The following is an 8,306-nucleotide window of genomic DNA, read 5'->3' on the forward strand; positions in this document are numbered from 1 at the left end:
TATATATATATATATATATATATATATATATACTGAACAAAAATATAAACGCACCAAGCGATTGTTACTATTTTACCTCGAACTCATTAATACTAAATCTTCACAACAATTTGGTTATAGAATCCATGACAATTGAGCATTAAATTTCAAAGAGTTCCTTGAGAATTCTGGCGACAGTCTTTGCACTACAACAGCCGACACAACCGAGGTGTCACTGTCAGAGTTCACAAAGTCAGTAGCGGGTGTTGGCCTCCCTCAAGCTTGGCCTCCCTCAAGCTTGGCCTCCCTCAAGCAGTTACGCACCGTCTGGGCTGAAATGCGCCTGTTATGCAGCCCGACAGTCTCATCGGCAGTCCTCGTGGCCGGTCGGAGTCGATCCCGGAGATGTTGCAGCCTCATGTGACGATCCTGACCGGCGGTGGTCACACGTGGTCACTGGGCATGTGGGCAGTTCACGGTGCTTCCAGTCTCTCTGAGGCGCGTTCTCAGGCGGCTAATGGTGGAGTGGTGGACATTGAAGTGTGCTGCAACGGCCCGTACTGACGTCCCAGCATTCAGCATGCCAATGGCGCGCTCCCTCAAGATTTGTGACATCTGTGGCATGTTGACATTTGGCACCAGTCCACATTTTGGGGAGGCCTTTAATAGGGCAAGCTATAGAGAGTGTTTGTGTCCTGGTCACGCTCACTGACCATCACTCTGTCAAGCCCCATGGTGCTCATGGGAAGGATTACTGAACGTGTGAGTCCACACACTCAGAGTGGTCAATTTCAATGGGAACATCTGTCTTGAGCAAAACAAAGGAACCATTGCTCAAACATATCATCGGTTTGACCATTTTCCCATAATGGCAATCTTGACTTAGATATTTAGGTTGGTGCGTTTATATTTTTGTTCAGTATATATATATATATACACATACACACACACACACATATACACATGTATTTATTGTTGTTCGTCTTTCGGCTGCTCCCGTTAGGGGTCGCCACAGCGGATCATCCGTTATGATCCGCATACTGATTTGGCACAGGTTTATGCCGGATGCCCTTCCTGACGCAACCCTGGTCACCTCTTACGACACAGGGATAAGGGTTGGGTTTCGCCATGATTCCGGGCTGCCATACACCCTCTCATAGCGCGGCCCAGCGCAGAGCTCCCGTTCTCAAGCGATCCTCCAACCCAAGCCTCCGAGTAGCCGGATTACAGGCGCACGCCACTACGCCCGGTTATATATATATATATATATATATATATATATATATATATATATATATATATATATATATATATATATATATATATATATATATATATATATATATATATATATATATATATATATATATATATACATACATATACATATATACATATATACATACATATACATATATACATATATACGCAAAACGTGCTAGGATAGATGATCATAATGGGGGGCGGGTACCGGGATCTGCTAACCACCATTTAGGGTACAGTATATCTCCCATGTGTGAAGTTGGTATCCAAGTTGGTATGTTGGTATGTATGAAGTGGTATGGGCAATGTTTTCCTCTGGTATCCAAGGCCATCTCCACTCATGGCTCACAGACTTCCTCTCCTGTCGCAGCCAATGTGTTGTCCTAAATGGAGTTCTCTCATCCCCTCTTCCTGTCCAGGCTGGAGTTCCTCAAGGTAGCGTTGTGGGCCCTGTTATTTTTCTGGTTTTCATAAATGATCTCTCCGACTCTCTGGAAAATCCTCTTTATCTCTTTGCTGATGACTCCACCCGATGCCGAACCATCTGTCAACCCTCAGATTGGCAAGCAGCAGCTTCTTCCTTCTCTGCAGATCTGGGTAAAATCACAAGGTGGTCCAACACGTGGAACATGTCTTTCAATCCTGATAAATCTCACACTCTCACAATGTCTCTCCAAAAGGACCGTTTTGAAAACCACTCCATCAATTTTCTCAACAATCTGCTGAAAGAAGTCCTTTTGTTCAAGCTTCTGGGTCTCACTATCTGCCATGATCTTTCCTGGGAAACCCACATTTACAACCTGGCCTCCAAAGTCAGTCGCCGACTGGGAATCCTCCGTCGTGCAAAGTCCTTCCTCGGCACACCTGAGCTCCTGACCAAATACAAAGCTTTCATCCACAGCCTGATGGAGTACTGCTCTCCCCTCTGGGCTTGTGCTCCTGCCTCTCCCCATTCTCTGCTTCATGCTGTGGAAACCAAGGCATTTCGGATCATTGGTATCTCCTGCGATGAGGCTGAGTCTTTGGGCCTCTCACTCTCTCAATGCAGGCAGGTCGGTGGTCTTTCTGTCTTCAACCAACTCCTCTTCAGTCTCGCCCCCCCCCCCCCTGCTCTGTCTGTGATATGTCCCCACCATATTTCTGCAGGAAGCTCAAGGTCCGCCAACAACCCCCTTCTTGTAAAACGACCAAAATCACGAATCACTGCTCACCTTCACTCTTTCATTCCTCTTTTTCCCCACCTTTGGAATAAACTCCTACACTCTGTTCAATTCCATTCTTCCCTCCAGGCCTTCAAAACAGCTGTTCACCACAACCTCTTATCTTCCCCCATACAAAACCATGATCTTTTCTACCCCAGTTAATCAACCCCAAACCCACCTTCTACAAATTCCCTGCTCTTCTTCCTGAAAGTCCCTGTAATGTCCATCTTGTACATCCTGTGTTCCCTGCCCCATCCCTCTCCCTTCCACAGATCTCCTAATGTCTCTGTTCCCCACTGTTTGACAATGTAGACAAAAAAACAAGATAAAGAAATGGAAGACCAAGTCGGAACCCGCAGAAGACATCAAACGGTATATTAAATTTTTACCTCCGCCGCCAAAGGTGGAAGGAGGTTACTGTTTTCACCCCTTTCTGTTGGATTCGCTATATAGGCTAGATATCCCTTATTGTCGGGTTTTCCGTCTGTGTGTGTGTGTGTGTGTGTGTGTGTGTGTGTGTGTGTGTGTGTGTGTGTGTGTGTGTGTGTGTGTGTGTGTGTGTGTGTGTGTCTGCAATGCGAGGCTCCACAGCACGAACCAGCAAACCGATTATTTTTCAAATGGTGGTCCTTCAAAAATAGGGTGTCTATTTACCGTCATTTTTTATGAGAAGTGCCAGTTGGCAAAATATGCAATAGGAAAAATCTTGCCAGGCAGAGGAACAATTGTATGTGAACCAATACGTCTTGGCAATGAATCTTCGTCGGTGGATCGGTCAGAATGAAAAGCATCGTATCCAGCGCTTCGATCCTTGCGAATCCCTCGTCGCCTACCGGCTTGTTTGTTTGTTTGTCGGTCTGTGTGCAGGATATCTCAAAAAGTTGTGGACGGATCCGGATGAAATTTTGTGCACAGGTTGGGTGTGCGATATGGACGAATTCATTCGATTTTGGTGAAGAACCGGATCCGGATCCGAGTACTAGAATTTTCAAAGTGATTTTTCATCATTGAGAGATCGGGCTAAAATTATATATAGCATGATATATCAAAAATGTATTAGGTCCGATATGTTCTCATGGATCAGGAATTACATGGCGGAGTGCCCCTCTAGTTGTAATGGTGATTTAGGATAAAAATTGGAGTCAGACAAAGCTTTCAGGAAAGTATTGATACTTGCATAGATTGGGCAAAAGATTGGCAGATATAATTTAACCAGAGCAAGTGTAAGGTGTTAGGGATGGGAAAGAACGATTAAAATAGAGATTACAGGATGTAGGGGGTAATTTTGGAGCGTGTCACACAGGAGAAGGATCTGGGGGTGGTAATATATATGGGAGGTAAGCATGCAGCACAATGCCAAGCAGCTATAGCTAAAGCAAATAGGGTTTTAGGCTGTATAAGGAGGAGGATCAATTATAAATCAAAAGAGGTGGTGTTATCATTGTACAGGAACTTAGCGAGGGCCACATCTAGAATATTGTGTGCCGTTCTGGTCACCACAGTTCCGGAAGGACATAGATCCCATAGAGAGGGTTCAGCGCAAGGCGACGAGATTGATTCCGGGCCGAGCTAGACTCAGCTATGAGGAGCGGCTGAAGGAGACAGGGCTTTACACACTAGAAAGGAGGCGGTTGCGAGGAGATATGATGGAGATGTTTAACTAGGGTTGGGCACACATCGACTTTTTCTCTGTTGTCCCATTGAAAGGAATGTTTTTTATGGCCAAATTTCACGCTGATCACGAATCCGTTGAACTTTTTGACATAGGATGATGTCTGAGGTTGGTAAAATGCAAAAAATCAAAATGGCCACCAAATTTACCCACTTTTCAGGTAAAATTTGATAATTATGTCTTACTCGGGCATGTAATAATATTTTTTTTGCATTTTTTTCTTTGGATCTTGTGTTGATAAATTAGTGTGGTGTTGATGTCTCGCAGGAATGATGGGCTGAATGGCCTCCATCTGTGCCTGATTTCCTTGTAATACCTGTGATGGGCATTAAGAACAATTGAAACAAAGGACTGAAGAGTGAACAATGAACTCAAGAAGCTTCCAGTAAAATCAAACAGAATTTACTCCAGAAAATGGGCTGCACCACGAGCTACGAATTAGCCAATCAGCGCGAATATAATGGAAACACAACTTCAAGAAGTACAAGAAAAGTTGCAGAAAATAAGGTTCCCGAATGAACAATCATCGTTTTTCACGTCAACAAATAACATTCTTTGCCGTTCTTCAAATTTAAACTATAATTGTAATCCAGAGTTTATTTACAATTTCTCTTTTGTTCAAAATCTGATGATTTTTACAGTGATTCTTCACCATTAAGAGACGGGGCTAAACTAATATGTAGAACGATATCTCAAAAAGTTGTGGACAGATTCGGAGGAAACTCGGTGGACACATTGGGTTTGTGACAAGGAACAATGGATTCAATTTTGGTGAAGATCTGAATCTGGATCTGTTGTTTTAAAATAATTTCATAAGTGATCACTCACCATTAAGTGATGGGGCCAAAAACGATTTATAGCAGATAGCATGATATTTCAAAAAGTTATGTGGTGGATCATGGATGAGTTGGGTAGGTGACGAGAACAAGTCGATTAGATTTTGGTTCAATTCCGTCCTCTTAGTGCGACACAAAACGTAAACCGTTCAACCTGGCAGAGCTATGTGCTCCGATTTGTACACGTTCTAGTTTACAGTTGGCTTGGGAATTGAACCTAGAATAGACCCACTCAAACAAAGTGCATCACATGCGATTATCATGCGAGCCGATTTGTTCAAAGAAGACACCTAAAGGTTGCTGGACCATGCAATTCATGTTGTGCTTTACAATACTGCATATAGGCCGGGGGCCAGTGGGACCTACCTTGTACCCCCCCCCCCCCCCGTGATAATTTTTCACTGATACCACAGTGTTCATATATATCCAAGGTATCAGAAAAAAGATGTTCCCAGAAAAAGAACTCATTTGCACTATACTTTATTCAGCTGTTTTCATGGCAACCAATCAAAAATAGACGAATCTCACAAAGATCGGCAAAATGTCAATATCTCTGTCAAATATAAACATAAAATCACAAAATTGGTGTCAAATTAAAGCTTATTATACATTTACGTATTAAAATATATTTTGTTTATGCTAATTAGCTCATTTGCATATTACTTAAATTTGACTTAAAGACAATAATTACCACACATGTCAGTTTTTTGTCAAAAAAACATTACTTAAGTGTTGCCAGATACAAGCCAGGTTGGCAAAAAATATATTAAAAATTTTGAATTTTTTTAAGTAGGCTAATTAGCATAAAATACAAAGCACAATTAATTGTTTGAAAATCATGCGAAATCAGATTAATCAATAGAATTAATTACCTGGGCCTGATACAATACATAACTGCAACTTATGATGTCTGTTGGTGTTTAAGGGAAACATAACTATTTTCTGTTTGAGTAAAAGTAGTGGAAATAATTTTAAATGCATTGATGTGCTAATTAGGATCCGCCATTATGGAAATTCTCATTTTCGTAAATATCTCAACTTCTGGTCCATGGAAATTTGTAAATGAGGAATCTACACATATGTTTGGAGGGTCAAGGAGTAGAGTGAACATATTTCCTTTGTTGTCAGAGATGTAGAATAATGTTTGGATAGCTTAATTACATGCAAAAATGGAAACAGCTTAATAAAGCATAGTGTAAATGAGTTATTTTTTTGGGAACATCTTTTTTCTGATACTTGGGATATATATGAATACTGTGGTATCAATGAAAATTTGTCGCGGGGGGGGGGGGGTGCAAAGTAGGTCCCACTGCCCCCCCGGCCTAATATGGATTTCCATATGATGTTCCCATGTGAACTACCTCGTGGTCATCAAGAAGTTTGATATGATTAATATTCGATATTTCACTTCATTGATGTGGATGTTTATTTATTCCTGTGCAGCCTGGGGCTGCTTGGCTGCATCATTTTCTGTGGGTACAGTTGTGCCACTGACACAATGCCCCCACTGTTATCAGAAAGCTGGTACTCATTTTATCAACCTCAGAAGGATGACAGGCTGAGTCAACCCACCTGGTGTTAGTTCAACTGTTAAAGGTGCATTAACTCAAGACCCTAAGATATTAAAGCAGCCACCTGAAGCATTAACTCAAGACCCTAAGATATTAAAGCAGCCACCTGAAGCATTAACTCAAGACCCTAAGATATTAAGGCAGCCACCTTAAGCATTAAGCAAATTTCAGGCTTATTGATATGGATGATTTAATTCGCCCTTATTAATAACTGCAAAGCATTTTCAGTGTATTGTAGTCATTGAGTTCATGGCAGACCTTATAAGTAGTGCAGTGGTGCCTGCATAATTTATAAAAGGTGGTGTCCTTTGTCTGTCGAGTAGCAGAAATCACTTTAATTTTAAAGGAGTTTATAGCAGAAGGCCTATATTATAAACATTATAGTTTCTGTACTGTGGCCAAGGGGGAGACTCGAGTGCAACCATCACTGCACTCCCTCCCCACACGTCATTATGTCCCTGGATTAGTGGGCCGATGTAGAGTTGTTCATGAATATTTTCCACATAAATTGGTAGATTGCTTGTCCTATTACGGTAAAGCCACTTCAGCCTCAGTCAACTGGAATAAGTGCCAAGTGGTGTGGATGGAACCAGACCCGCTGGTGTAATGATTAGAGCGTCTGCTCTCAATCTGGGAGGTCAGTGGTTAAAACCCCGGCAGAGTCATGCCAAAGACTTTAAAAACGGTACATGCTGCTTCCTTGCTTGATCCTGAGCATTTAAAAGGTTTGAGAACATGGATAAACAACCCTTGGAAGGCAATGGCAAAACACCCAGCATAACCATTGTCAAGAAAGTGCTTTGGCAGTACCATTGTTCTGTAAAAGTATGGTGCACCAAAATGAAATGAAAAGTGTGGATGCAGGCAGTTGCTAATTCCAGCATTCAAAATTAGGGGCACCAGAGCATTAAAAGAAAACAAAAGAAGATAAGCATGCAGTTTCGGTTATCCATGGTCGAAAACTTACAAAAGTGCTGACACTCTCCTCTTTGAAGCGAGATTGAAAGTGTGGATGGGCCTATGACTGGCTTTCTTGTGAGCACTTCCAAAATCACTTGCCTGATCTGTCAACGGCTTGAAGTACCCCGAAGTATCAGCAGTGCGACGGTGGAAGCAAAAACATTGGGAGGATGTTTTTCTGGAATGGAAAGCATTGGCTGCATCTGGTGATTCTGAATCTTCCGTTGAAGGTGGATGGTCAAGTTCTGGTTCTGGACATTATGTGTGGATCAATGAGCGATGGCATTCCTTTAGCTTGGAGGCTCCTCCATAGTCCACATGCCTCGGTCTGGTGGTCCACTGCCTTTCTTCTTCTTTCCTTTTACGGACGTCAAATTGATGGACCTGTCGCTGCCTCCACCCGACTCCAATAATGTTTCAATTGCTTCGCAAATTCTGGGATTAATGTTCTTATACCAAAGATATTGATGCCTCGATGGGTCTGCTAATGCGGACCTGCAGCACCGATGCTTTTTGCTTCACGAATGACAACGACCCACCAACCTGAGCTACACTGATGCAACACGTAAAGCGGGCTGCGTACCAAGACGGACACACATGAGGCCAGGCTTTCCTCCCTTCGCCGGAACTGATCCAAGGAACTGGGGATGAGTGAAAAACTCTGCAGGACAATGGGAACCATTGAGGACCACACTGATTGAGGCAGCACGTTCCTCCCATGAATTAGTCTGTTGTGGATGCAATAAAGGGTGCAAAGACCGCTGCAAGTGTTTCAAATCTACATTGAAGTGCAGGGCTCTATGCAAATGTAGTGGAGAATATG

The 8,306-nt window shown here is 42.6% G+C and overlaps 1 pseudogene; it reads right to left on the reverse strand.

Annotated features, from left to right (window-relative positions):
• Nucleotides 1-1,089: 1,089 nt before the first annotated feature.
• LOC147028903 (signal recognition particle RNA) lies at nt 1,090-1,230 on the reverse strand (annotated as a pseudogene).
• Nucleotides 1,231-8,306: the final 7,076 nt, after the last annotated feature.

This window comes from Eptatretus burgeri, chromosome 4 (assembly GCF_056783735.1).
Source record: "Eptatretus burgeri isolate ZD-2024b chromosome 4, Ebu_testis_v1, whole genome shotgun sequence".
Classification (NCBI taxonomy): Eukaryota; Metazoa; Chordata; class Myxini; order Myxiniformes; family Myxinidae; genus Eptatretus; species Eptatretus burgeri.